Here is a 14,577-nt window from a genome sequence, read left to right as displayed (position 1 = left end):
GGATATTAACCCGGAAGCAGAACACCAAAGAGCAAATCATGAGGCTCAGGTAGAAGCGGTCATGCAACGGGAGGAAGCGATCCCTTTGCGCATCAATGAAGACCAGCCTCCAAAAGGAATACCCTTGGATGTTCCAGACGACCCCTCTGCGGATGTTCCAACTGGTATGCAGACTTCTCCTCTAAATCTCTCTTCAATTTCTGAATCTTTAAAGGGTGTATTGTCTCCGGATTGTACTATGATCAAAAATCTTGAAGATCCCATACAAAATATTGAATCTCTTTCGGAAGCACTTCCTTCCTTAAATTTGAACTGTGAGGACCCTTCTAATCCGAGTCAGATCCCAAATAGTTCATCCCCCGTTCGTCATTACAATCTCAGATCCCACTGTAAAAGACCGGCAAATCATCAGTCTGTTCCGGAAACAGTAGGTGGCCTCTGTCCTGAGTCGTCGAAGAGCCACCCAAAAAAAAGTAGAGGGAGAAAATCTCTTCTATCCAAAGCACAAGTTAAGGCAAAATTTGATGTAGAGGATGGTAAACAAATGTCGATCCCTGGGGCGCTTAGAGCAGCAAAACCCCCTGAGACGGTTATCAAATGATCTGTCTTTCTTGGAATTGTAGGGGGTTGGCTAGTAAACCCAAAAAACTAGCGCTGAAAGACCTAATTTCATGCCACAACCCGGATTTGGTATTTCTCCAGGAAACTTTGGGCAACAGTACTGATGTGGAATCCTCCCTTTGCTCACTGTTTCCGGGCTGGGTTTTCACTGCTCTGGATGCTTCCGGACATTCAGGCGGTCTTGCTATTGGATTCAAAAAGGGAAGGTTAAGAGTGCTAAATTCCTGGGGGTTACCCCATGCTCTTGGATTGGAGATACAGTCTCCCGATTTTGAACAGCCTTTTCTGGCCATCAATGTGTATGGCCCCTGTCAGGGCCGAGTCTCCTATTGGAATGATCTCCTCTCGAAAGAACTGCTTCAAAACAAAAAGCTATTAATAGGGGGGGACTTAAATTTTTCCTTGGGGATAGCTGAAGCATGGGGACCAAATGCAAGGGAAGACCCTCTGGCCGATTTCTTCCTATCAACACTTCAGAATCATAATCTGATTGATGTCAACATAATAAAGGCAAAACCGACCTGGAGAAATAGAAGAACAGGGGAGGAGAGAATTGCAAAAAGACTGGATCGTTTCCTCATAAACGATTCGCTGGCTTCCCATATTCCCCTCTTCAGGCAGTGGGTGGGGGAAGGAGGAAACTCGGATCACTTTCCTATTTTCCTAGAATTCTCTAAGACCCCTCCCAAGCCGGCTTCTCCTTTTAAGTTCAACTCTTCCTGGCTTCAGGAGGAGTCTTATATTCAGATGTTCAGAAATACATGGAGGCATCCGGGCATTTCCACTCCGGAAAACAAAGGAGCTCATTTCATGGAGAATTTAAAAAGGTTGAAGAGGGAAACCATTGAATGGGCTGCGGAGAGAAGGAGGAAGTCAAATGAGGAAATGGCCAGCATCGATGAAGCCCTAAGTGCTTTAGAAGATCCTGAAGCTGATGCTTATATCACACAGGAGTCGAAGGATAGAATTTTGGGGTTAGAAAAAAGAAGAGCTAAGATCCTCCTTGACAAAGAAGAGGAATGGAGGTTAAAAAGCAGGGCAATCTGGTTGAAAGCCGGGGATGAGAACACAAAATTCTTCCATAATTATGCAAAGGGGCGGAAAAATGCTAATACAATTTGGAAACTAAAGGATGCAGAAGGCAGGGAGCACTCCACCTTTGAGGCAGTCTCTAATTTGGGAAAGAGTCACTTTCAATCTCTCTTTGCCGATCCAGGGGGAATCTCAATAGCCGAAATCATTCGCACTGCACAAGCTTTCCCACGTTTTGTGGAGGAGGAGGAGGCAGAAAATCTGTTCAAAGAAGTGACTAAAGAGGAGGTAGAAAATGTCATAAAATCAATGCCTAAAGACAAAAGCCCAGGTCCGGACGGCTGGACCATAGAGCTGTTTATTCATTTCTTTGAGCAGATTGGTGATGAGCTGACAGATGTGGTGGAGGAGTCAAGGAAGAGAGGAGAAATCTATGGGCCCTTCAATGCAACCTTTATAGCACTCATCCCGAAAAAGGAGGACCCGGAATCCTTTGAAGACTTCAGACCTATATCCCTATGCAATACTATTTACAAGATCATAGCAAAAGTCATAGCGGTACGCTTGAAGCCCATACTTTCTGTTTGTATTTCAAATGAGCAATTTGGGTTTCTGGATGGCCGCCAAATACATGAGGCCATAGGGGTGGCCCAGGAAACCATTCACAGTATTAGACAAGCAAAGAAGAAAGGGGCAGTGCTGAAATTAGATCTGTCCAAAGCATACGACAGGATTAGCTGGTCATATCTCAGGCTATTATTGACACACCTCGGCTTCAAGGTGGAATTCATAAATTGGATAATGGGGTGTATATCAAATGTATGTTTTGCTGTTTTGATAAATGGGGCTGCCTCTCAATTTTTCAAAAGTCAGCGAGGCCTGAGACAAGGATGCCCTCTCTCTCCCCTTCTATTTCTTCTGGCTGCTGAAGGCCTCATCAGACTGATATCAAAAGCAAAGAGAGCAGGTTTGATAACAGGTTTGGAAGTAGCTGTAAATCTTTTCATTACACACCTCCTATTTGTTGATGATATTCTATTATTTACAAATGGAAATATAAATGAACTAAAAGAGCTCAAAGACATTCTTGACATATTTTTGAAAGCTACAGGGCTCCAAATAAATCCCAGGAAGTCTCACCTTATAATGGAAGCTTTTTCCAGGCAAGAGGAGATCCTGATCACTTCATACTTGCCCTTTGAAATCTGCAGTATGGATCAGCCATTCAAGTACCTGGGGTTCTGGCTAAAACCTTCTTCATACAGAAAGCAGGATTGGAACTGGCTGGTGGCAAAAATTGAGCAAAGGATATCCCATTGGAGCTTCAAATGGCTATCAAGGGCTGGCAGATTAACACTGATTAACTCTGTCCTTCAGGCCATCCTGGTCTTTTGGGCTGCTCTGACCTGGATCCCAAAAGGTGTTCTTCATAAAATTAAGCAAATATGTAGCAGATTCTTGTGGTCAGGTGCAAAAGAAGACACAGTCCTTCCATGGGTAGCTTGGGACAAGATAGCTAGACCAAAGGATTGTGGGGGATGGGGCATTAAGCAACTTGTCGATTTTAGTCAATCCCTGGTAGCAAAATCAGGATGGAGAATTATAGAAGCAGAAAACCTGTGGACCAGAGTGGTTAAAAGGAAGTATATTGACCCAGTTCCTCTTGAAGATTGGATTCGGAGCCCAAACAAAAAAGGAAGGAACTGCTCGGTAGTCTGGAAGGCTACCTCAGAGGCTTTCTACATTATAGAACAAGGCCTTGCTTGGCAGGTGGGGAATGGAGAAAACATTCGGTTAGGCAGGGATCCGTGGGTAGGGTGCAACGACCTATTTGCACTATCCCCGGGTCTCCTTGCACATCTAGATTCAAGGGGAATCCTCAGTTTAAGTCAGATAGCAAACATGGAGCTACATTCCATTTGGGGTCAGGAATGGAAATCTGTAGAGGATCTCGGTATTGACAACATATGGAGAAACGAGTGGCAGGTCTTCATCCATGAGCTTAAGCGAACAAGTGTCAGAATAAAGGATCGACCTGATTCCCTAGTGTGGGCACATGCGGAGACAGGTTTATACTCCCCAAAGGCTGGCTATAATTTCCTGATGAAGAGAAAGGGCTGGGATCCCCCCGTTTGGTGGGCCAAACCCCTATTCAAGCTGAAATGCCCCAAAAAAGCCAGAATCTTCCTATGGTGTGCGCTTAAAAGGAAGATACCTACTTGGGATGTCCTTACAGCACGCTATAAGGAGGGACCGAGCAGATGTCCTTTATGTAAGGTAGCTTCAGAATCCATTAATCATTTATTCGTGGAATGTTCCTTCACAAATCAAGTGTGGGACGAATCGAAAAGGCTACTGAATATTAATGCCAGATGGGAAGGGGGAGATCTCAATGCTGCCTGGGAAGGTTGGTGGTCCAATCACCCCGAGAAGAACCTGAGGAATCTTCCTCCTATCCTCTGTTGGGGCATTTGGATAGCCCGAAACCGCAGCATATTCAAAGAAAAATCAACTCCGGCGGAAGCAATAGCAATCCAGAGCATAGCTATCCTATCCAGCATTCCCGAACCAGAGACCCCTTCATCCTCAAACCAGCGGGCAGAAATTCAGATCAAAGATGGCATCCCCTGGGCTTTCTTCGACGGGGCAGCACAAAACAATATTACTGGGGCAGGAATTATTATTCACCTTAGCTCTACTCATTCTCTTAAAGCCTCAGTGGGGCTCGGGACGGGCACAAACAACTTTGCCGAATTATCAGCTTTAAAACTACTCCTTTGTTGGCTCATTCATAGACAAGTCCTCACAGTTCAGATTTTTGGAGATTCATCAAATGTTGTAAATTGGGTCAATGGGAAATTTAGATGCAGAAATTATTTATTGATGCCTCTGCTAGAAGAAATTCAAAATCTAAAATCTTCTTTCACTGTTTTCTCTCTTGATCACATATACAGGGACAAGAATGTTGAAGCAGACGAATATTCTAAGGCAGGTTTACAACAGGCTGTGGGTTCGTGGAGGATAAAGGAACAGGTTCAGGACCAGATTCGTGAGACGGATTTGGCCCCTTACACTTAATGTTTTGTGCATCATGCTGGGAAGGCGTCAGAAACAAATGTGTCACTTTAATTTGTTTTTGGCGGTTTATGTTATATGAACATTCACAACTCTTACATTACAGCTCCTGTATTGGAGAAGCTCCCGGAAAAACTATGTTTTCTTTTGTTATGACGCGGGTCGTTTTCCTTAATGGAGGCCCAGTTGTTCTAGACAACCTCTGTTATTTTTTGATGCGGCTGTGACAGGCCGAGTTCGTTAGAACTTGGTGTTTCTTGTTTTTTATATCAGTCATTCTAGATGACAGCATGGAGATGGACGGTTTTTACCTCTCTGTTTCAAGCAGTGTTTATATCTGATGGATGTTAACTCATCGGATTGTAGCTCTTTTATTTTTATAATAGAAAAGCTCGGCTTTTTTCCTTGGAAAAAAAAAACTACATCTAAGGGATAAAAAAAAATGCCTCGAGTGTATAAATCTAGCAAAGGTAGATAGGTTACTTTCGAAGATGAGGAATTTGAAACTGACACTGAATAATATGTTTTCATTATTGAGGATGACATTAGAACTAATGTTAGAAAGCAGAAGAGCCATAAAAGAGCAAAAGTAACGATGCCCAGGAATGTATCTGTTCTAGTTAATGATGAGAATGTTAGGATGAAGAAAAGTAAAGTTTAACATTCTCAAGTAATCATTACCAATAGTGAGGATCGTAGTGAAACTTCAAAATAAAGCAGGGAAATAATTACACCAGGAGCTAATTTAGGGGATGGCATTATTAAACAAAAAAAATCCATTCGACAGAACTTGCCAAAGAGAAACTTAATTGACGGTGGTCATACATTTCAGCTTAATGTGAGACAAATTTATAATCCAACCATGAGGAGAGTATGAGAAGCCCCTATTTGCGCATATAAACATTTAGGTGATTTCTTACTGTATTTATCTCTTCCAGTGGGCATTTCAATAAGAAGGATAAGTTTGGTTCCACTTCTTTCTATTTGACTTGTTTAGATTGATGCTAGTTAGTCTTTGTGGTTTGCTATATTTATTCATCTTATTGCTTATTGAATCACATGTTTACTTGACTATTGGGTAGTGCAACTGAAAGGCAATGTAAATATCGAATCAAAAATCCACACCACCTGCATGTTCACAACTTAAAGTCATTGATGAGGTACAATCCATATGATCATGTTATTAATTATGTGCTTCTCATTTATTTAGTTCAAGTTACCAACAAAGAAGCTTTTGATAAGTCAAAATGTTTTGAATACAATTAGTATGGGCTTGGGGGAAACCATTCTATAAAATCTCAAAGACTATTGGCACAGGAATATCCCAATAACCCACATTTTGAAACAATGAAATGTATCATTTATGGTGGTTTATGAGATACAAAAGCAAAACTAGTGGCATGGGATCATAATTTAGATAATGAGTATAGGATATCTATAACATTCATCCAAAGGGTCAGATTTATTCATTGTGAATTTGAAGAAAAATGTGGTGGGGATAAAATTAATGTTACTATAGATTTCTGAAAGGAATGTTGTATTTAAATAAGCTATCAAATTGAGGAGAAAATCAATTCAAAATGTGGCAGAGTAAATATTGATATGTTCACTAGTATTTATAACATTTTCCAGTTGGGATTTAGAACTAGAGAGATATGGGAATTGATTAATGAGATTTTTAGCATGTGGGAGAACATTGACATTAAAAACCAGAAGGCTAGAAATCCTAAACCATTGATATGTAGCAAAAATAAATTAGAATCTGAAATGAAGCAGCTTCCAGAAGATATGACTATCACACCTTGGAGAGGATTGCAGAGTGAAGGATGAAAAACTTGTCAAAGAAATATTATCTCATGTGATTTTAGGGGAATTAACATTGGAGGAAATGTTTGAGGAATTTCAAAATTATGTTTGTTGAATTATTTTTACTTATTTCTAGATTATAATTTCCTTTTAAATGTAACATATTGTTCTTGGTAGTATTTGTTATACATATCATTATATTAATTTTTTTTACTTTATCTATTCAGTCAAAAATTTTACATTAAAATACAATAACAAATGGTTAAATTGTTGAATCAAGATAGTTGGGATGATGTTGTATGCAACTATCCAGATTCAAGTTCTACATCAGCACTAATTATTTTTTATCTTGCATTTAAAAATGTTTGTTGATTTATGCATTCATTTTTATTCATCTGTATACTATTTTTATTTTATAATCTATACATATATTTGTTCATTTTATTAAATATGGGGAAGGATGCAAATGGAGTACTAGATAGTTTCAAAACCTTTTTTGAAAAAATTAAGATCGAAAGACTGAAGAAGCAGCGTCTTAAAAATGTTGAACTTGATCCAAATCTTACTCAGGTCATTTGGAATGGGCTTCACACTATTCAATATCAAGTAATACAAGGCAACTTCTAAGACATTGCTAAACTCATAACTAAAAGGGGTTATGCCCTAGTTATTGTAGATATTCCCCATGGTTTCAGTATCCCAAACATTGACTATGATAGCGACCCTTATACTTATCAATCTTTTAATAAAGTGGATGCAGGATTTGTAGAAGTCACATCATCACCATTATGGAGATTTATGACATTTCATTCAAACACACAATTGGCAATGTTATTGTCAAACTTCAAAGGGAAAACAAACTCAAGGATGCAGCTTACATGGTAAGACGTTGAAAATATATGTTTGATTAATGTTAAAAAAATCATTTATGTACAAGTTAATTAAACTTTTATTATTTGATGTTACAAACAAAATTCAAATCTTCTTAACCATGAAGATAAACCATTTATAAATGATTTTGAGTTCATCCATATTGAGAGTTGAGCAAAAGATGATAACTATATGTCTATGCTTTTTAATCGGGTAGATGGAAAGAGTCATAGCCAAGTACTAGCTTATGATGTTGTTGTGATAAAACTAACATATGAGGACAAAGAAGAAAAATGAGAGATAGTAATATTTATCAAAAACCACAATTATTGATTAACTACCTTATAGACATATGTTCAAATGAAGGAGATTGGGTTCTAGATTTATTTCCTGACTCAGGTAAGTTTTATTATTTGGAATTGATTTCAATATCTTATTTTTAAATGTATATGTCATTATACTAATTTACTTCATTATTTCTTTTGTGCTTGATAATTAGGTACAACACTAGCATGTTGCCTAGAAAAAAGAAGAAATTGTGTTGCCATTGAAAAATATCCAGTATAATGCAATTTTATTCAGAAAAGAATTAATGCTTTTCAATTTATTCAAGATGCAATGCAAGAAATTGGGTTGAATAAAGGGGGTTTTAGTGAATCACATGTGGCAAAAAAGGCAAAGGAACCTCAACCACCATTACATGGAATTATTGGAAAGGCGTACATTGGGAGATTCACAGACATCAAAGATCCACTAGAAGAGGAAAATGAACAAAATGAGGCAAAGAATATTGTCGAAGAAGACAATGATGAAACTCTAGAGGATGAAGAGTTTGGATTATGTGATATTGTTGATTAAACTTAAGTTATGCTTGGAAATCAAGCTCTTTTTTTGTAACTATTAATTAGTTATACTTGTAATGTTTTGACTTTGACATTTGATGAGAAGAATAAGCATTCAATTAATGTTGTTATGTGTTCAATATTTGTATTATGTCATTTTCACAGTAATTTTTTATGTCAAACATTGTTTTTTGAAAAAAACTGTGATTATTATTATTTTTTTGACATGAAATTCATAAAAAATATATTATTTAACCATTTTTTGTTAAACATTTCCTATAAAAATTGTTATTTTGACATGTCATTTCTAGCAAAAAATTATCAAAATGTGTAATTTTTTAGTTATATTTATATTGAAAATGGTTATCTTTATGTCAATTGTTAAAAAATATTGTTTTTTAGAGACAATTATTTAATGTGCATTGAAAAATTAATTAACTATATATAAATATGTAGAATATCAAAACTTTAAAATATTGACCTTCTTATTTAAATATGCAAAACAATAAAAGGCTCACTATAAAAAAAAAAAAAAAAAAAAAAACAAGAAAATATGAAGAAGAAGACCACTTGAAAAATTGTTAGATTTAGAAAATAATTATTTACGTTTCATACATTAGAAAATTTAAAGTCAAAAAATAGGTCTTTTAAAAAAAGGGCCTAATGCAGCATCACCACTTTTTAAAATGAGCATGCAAATCACTAACATTCTAAAAAGTAATGTACATAAAAAAATTTAAAATGCCAAAAAATATGCTAAAAAGGAATGTGTATCCTGCACTGCCACATTTCAAAATTGGGTCACTTTTTTTCTACTTCTATGATCATATGAGTTCCCGTTTCAAAGTTTACATTGTTTTGGAGTCCAAGAACCCCCGGGAACTAATTCAATTGTTTCCTATATGTATTTATATTTATAACATGTACATAATTCTTTGAGATTGATTAATATACATTTGATTTGGTTTCCATTCTCGTGCACTCTACAACTGTTCCATATGGATCAAATAAGCGTACCAGCACTTCAAACTAAATCAAATATACCAAGAACTATTATATGTGAGCTTGATATTTGTCATAGGGAATGGGTGGAAATTTTAAGAGTTCCCACAGAAATTTGCAGGGATTTCTCGCTGAATTGTATGCCCCCTTTGTGTGCTCGGGTCTAGGAAATCACCTCATTTGATGGGATGTTCAAAAAAGAAAGACATGGGAATAATGGCATCACAGTTAGCCTTCCCTGCTTTGACAACACATTGGCAAGTTCGTTCAACTAGTTCTCACTTTTCTTGAAGCCAAGAAATGCCCAAGCCCAATCAAGGGAAAGATAGACGAGAACCTTTGTACCATACCTTGAACAAGTCATTGTGAGAGGTTCAGGAGTTTTTGGAGTGATATTTCTTGACCAAATGGAATATCAACATGTTTAGATGTACCTATTTGAATGCTTAATTTTAATTTCCTACTTGTTGTCTTAGTTTTTCTTTGTGTTCATCTTCATTAATGTCATTGGCTACTTTTGGAAACTATTTTAAACAATTGAACACACATGTTTTCCCTTTTATCAAATAACACCTGGAATGTTTCTTGTGCTAATCCAATTTCTTTGAGCTTGATTATTTAACACAGATTCTTGTGGTAGTCCAATTGTCTTAAGTTGGAACATAGATATAATATCACAGTTCTCCCCTCTCCATTAGTCTCTTTCATTCATAGTAAATTCTTGGGTATATAAATCCAAATTCAAGTATTGTGCGGCTTTATTTTTGCTGGAAAATATTCTTTTTAGCATTTTTAACATAAACTTTCTTAATTGTATATCATCCCTCCTATTATGCCTCCAATATAAGGCATGCACCAGAATAGTCTTTCAAAGGTAAAATTAGACATGTGATTGAAATATTATCTCTGAAATTATTGTTTTTATTCCTTTTTCCTGTTTCTCTAGCAACTTGATAGTTGCCTTCAATACAATACTCTGTTATGGAAGCTTATTTGTCTTCCAGAAATAGTATGACTCTATCTTCGGATTCACCATTGTTTGGTAACCCTAATAATCTTGGAAATTCTTAGGACTTGAAATAGATTAGTCCTTTCCTGTGCATGGATTCATTTAGCATGGTTTTCATTTGTAATCATGTTTTTTTTTAAGAAGAGAGATATTTTGTATTAGAAGGTTTCTAGTGAGGATAATGATATGAATATATTACAATTGTCCAAAAAAACCCAAGAATTGTCCTTTGTAATTTACTAAGTAGAAAGCAAAAAATCCTTGGAAACGATTTTATTTTTTTGTAAGGTTAGGCATTCTTCATTTTAGAAAACATCAAAATACATCAAACTAGAGTTTAGGTGGTTGGTCTGCCCGAAGGAAACCAGACCGCAACCTTTTGGCGTTAAAGCCTGACCAAAATTTAAAAATTTTTAGTTCCTTCTTCCTATCGTAACCATTATTCTGCTTATTAAAAGCAAGATTAACTATATTAACATAATACGGCGGAAGAAATAGTTCAGATTCATCACAAAATACAGTAGAGAAGACACACACACCACTAATCTTCATCAGACAAATTAACCGGGGCAGGCTTAAAATCGTTTGCGCCTAGCTTCAGGATCTTCTGCTCGATGGCCCATTTGAGCTCCAGCATCATTTGCTCCATATCCTTTAGCAGCAGATGATTTCTGGCAACCTGGACTTGGACAGTCGGTATCTCTTTTAGGATAATGTTCTTTATGGAGGCCGATTCTTCCGACAGTTGGCGTTTGAGGAGTTCTTCTACATGTTTGCGCTCTTCATCCTCCTCTTCGCGAACTGCCTGATTAACCTCCATAGCCCTGCCGACCACATGCTTCATGATCCAATAGAATTGTAACGTTCTATTGAAGAGCGTGTTCATGCCTCTGGTTGTGCCCGTATCCATGATTACTTCCCAGTCCTCACGGGGAATCTCTTGGTTTGCATTGATTTCCCTCAGCTCATGCTCCCATTCATGGATAAGAGCGCAGACCTCGGGAGAAATGCCGACCATGTAACCATCGATCAGTTGGAGGAGCTTGTCGAGGTCAGGCTTCCTGCCCCTTTTGTTCGGTTGACTGTTGGTTCCAGCTTCCCTTTTCTTATCAGAACTGGTCTTTCTTGGAGCCATCTTTCCTCTGGTCTGGGGCTTGGGAATAGAGGAAAGTTTCCGACCTGTCATAGCAGAAAACCATAGGTCGGTGCAGAAGTGGTGGAGCACAATCGGGGTATGTTCCTTTGTAACAACAAACTCAGCATGAATGGACTCTCGGAACCTTGGAGTAATTCCATTTTGGGCACAGTGGTTGAACACCCACCACCATCTCACAGGAACCCGAAGAACCCCCTGACCAACAAGGTGGCGAAATCTGAGGGCCTTGGCTAGCAAAAGGGGAAAGAAGAAGAGGAGCCAACCATGAGTGTAGGCCCAAGAGGAGAAAAGACCAGGGGTGTGAGGACCCTCCAAAAGCGTGACGAAGCCTGTTGAAACCTCACACATAGCCTCACTCTCAGAGCAGGATGAAGGACTAGCATAAATCAAAGTGTTCCCCTCATGGGGTTGGGAAAGGAGAAACCAGAAGGAGCCTAGGGAGCTTTTATCGTCGCAGCAACAGGGAGTCTGCCCACAAGGCCAGAGCATATCCAACCAAACCAAGAGAACAGAGAAACAAGCGTGCATGTTTGAAGGACGAGGACTATAGGAAACATCCCACCGTTTCTTGCCGAGGTAGAGGAGGAGGGCTGGTCGCAGAGGTGAGCAGGCGCCTTTTCGTTCTTTTTCATCGTTCTTACCAATCTGAATGAACCTGCCATCTGTTTCCTCGGGATTATTAACGCATTGCCATGTCAAAAGGGCCGCCACTTGGCTGGTTGAGTTCCCGGCCTCCGCTTGGCTATTTATTTTTCCGTCACGCATTCCAGCTTCCCCATCTCGGGAAATGGCGTGGCTTGTCCTTTCCACTTTATGCTTCATTATTCCAACCTCCATTTGGCTACTCTTGTCGTAGCCTTTCTTTACTCCTGGTTCCACCTGTCGTCCTTTCCCTGTCCATTATCTCAAATTCCGGGGCTGGCTCTAGATCATTCCTTAATGATGTCTCAGCTCGCGCGTCCCCTCCGTTTGTTCGGCCATTCTTGCCATGCCCCGTAACCTGCCTACCATGTGCCTTCCTTTCACCTCTACCTATTCCCACGGGTGAGCTGTCTGATCCCTGTTGTTGGAGATTATCTCCGCCTCCTTTGCGTGCCGCCTGATCCTGACTGTTCATCTCTTTCATGCCATTCCAACCTTTATCTACGTTTAGCAGTTGCTGAAGTTGGGTTTTCTACTCCTAGTTCAGATGAGGCAGACCCATGCTGTCAATTTCTTTGCCCCAGTTCCGGCATCACCAATTCGCAAGCCAGTCTATCGGCTTGTTACCAGCGTGCCTGGTGTGAGTCGGGAGGAGGTAGTCTATTTTGGGAAGGAGCTTCCCAATTTCGCCAACCAGCCAAGCGGTTCTCCAGCTTTTGCTAATCCTTTCTGCTGGTATTTGCTACCGGAGCTTCCTAACCATGTCAATTGCCAGCTTCAAGTCTCCCTCGATTTCGAGACGTTTGAAGCTATCCCGAAGAGCTATTTCCAGGCCCCGTTTTAGGGCGTGCAGCTCAGCTTCATTATTTGAAGCTTCCCCACAGTCCATTGCGAAAGTTCTTAGAGTGTTACCCTCTGTGTCTCTCAAGACTCCTCCAATGTCGGCCTTGCCTGGGTTGTGCTTTGCAGCGCCATCGAAGTTTACTTTTATGAAGCCTGGTGGGGGGTGTCTGTACTGGTTGCTTCCGGCATCTGCTTTGGCCAACTCTTTTCTAGAACCTCCGCAGGTGACCATACTCTGTCTGACCTCTAGTTTATTCAGGATTGTTTCTTCCGCAGTCAAGACCTGCCAATCCTCATCCCTCCAGCTTTCCGATAGGATTGTTTCCCGAATGTTTCTGATGAATTTCTCCCAAATTACTACGAGGGTTCTGGTTTCTAATTTGAAGATGACCCCGTTCCGAGCTTTCCAGATATTCCAGAGGAGAAATCCGACGGAGAGGAGCTAGGCGCGGTTAACTACTGGGTTCAAGTAAGGCTTTTTCGGCCAATTGACAATTGTGCTTACGATGTTTTGATGGTTTCTGTGTTGTCGCTCAAACAAATTGCGGTGTTTTTCCCATAGGGAGGAGCTGACGGAGCAATGGTTCATCAAATGCTCCATGGTTTCCTCTTGGGAGTAGTAGAGGGCATAGCGGGATGGGCCTTGGCTTCCCTTCCGCAGAATCTGGTCCCAAGTGAGCGCCCGACCATGTAGAATGGTCCAAATGAAAAAAGAGATCTTAGGCCAGTGCTTAATTTCCCAAATATTTTTCCATTGATTTGTTTCAGGTTACTGATTATGGTTGCTATGAAGGTGGTAGGCTTCTGCTATTGTGAAGTTTCCTTGAATGCGTTTGCCCCATCTGAGAGTGTCAGACCTTGTTTTCTTTGTTATTTTTCGAGAAGCCATCTCTGTATAGTAGTCTTGCCATCTTTCGGTTTCTAGTGCTCCTTCCCAGTCCTCTTTAGATTTCCAATTTCGCCAGTATCCAGCCTCGTCAGGCTTCCAAAAGTTACCGACAGTTGACGCCCCGGTCTGGGACGAAAAGGAAAGGATGGCATGGAGGTTGTATTTTTGTATGAGACGGTCTCTTTGCTGCCAGGATTCCTCCCAGAATCTAGCTTTGTCCTCTGCCCTAATTTCCCAGAAACTATGCTCCCTTATCAAGTCCTTGCTGCCTCTCGCCAGGTTCCAGATTGTAGAGCCTTTGGTCTCTGTCGTGCTTCTTAGTTTTTCTTCGATTTCCCCTGCCGCGTCGTATTTTGTTTCCCAAAGCACCTTCCACAGGTCAGGGCCACCCTGAAGCTACCTCCACCAAAGCTTCGCACCCATAACTTGGTTGAGGGAAAAGGGGTCGCGGAGACCTAGACCACCATCTTTTGGGAGTCGACAAAGCCACTCCCATGAGATAAGGACCCACTTTCTTGTTTTGTTGGTCCCTTTCCAGAGGAAGTTTTTGAACAGGGAGACTAGCTTTTGGCTTGCAGTCTTCGAAATTTCTTGGCATGAGAGCTGGTAATTTGGCATGGCCCGCAGAACAACTTTTAATAAGGTTATCCGACTTGGGGTATTCAACGAGCGGTGGGTCCAGTTCTCTGTTTTATTTCGGATTTTATTTAGTAGTAGATTCCAGTTGGACGACCGGCATTAGTGCTCATGTAACATGATACCTAGGTATTTGGATGGGAAGGATCCCCTG

General features: G+C 39.9%; 1 pseudogene; it reads left to right on the top strand.

The window, feature by feature from the left end:
- LOC149141248 (F-box/kelch-repeat protein At3g61590-like) overlaps positions 1 to 9,432 on the top strand; it is a 36,593-nt pseudogene extending 27,161 nt beyond the window's left edge.
- The last annotated feature ends 5,145 nt before the right edge of the window (positions 9,433 to 14,577 follow it).

This window comes from Pinus tabuliformis, chromosome X (genome assembly GCF_031772625.1).
Source record: "Pinus tabuliformis cultivar Carrire ecotype Pingquan chromosome X, CPIR1, whole genome shotgun sequence".
Classification (NCBI taxonomy): domain Eukaryota; kingdom Viridiplantae; phylum Streptophyta; class Pinopsida; order Pinales; family Pinaceae; genus Pinus; species Pinus tabuliformis.
The sequence above is the reverse complement of the archived record's forward strand: the minus strand, read 5'-3'. Positions and strand labels throughout refer to the sequence as shown.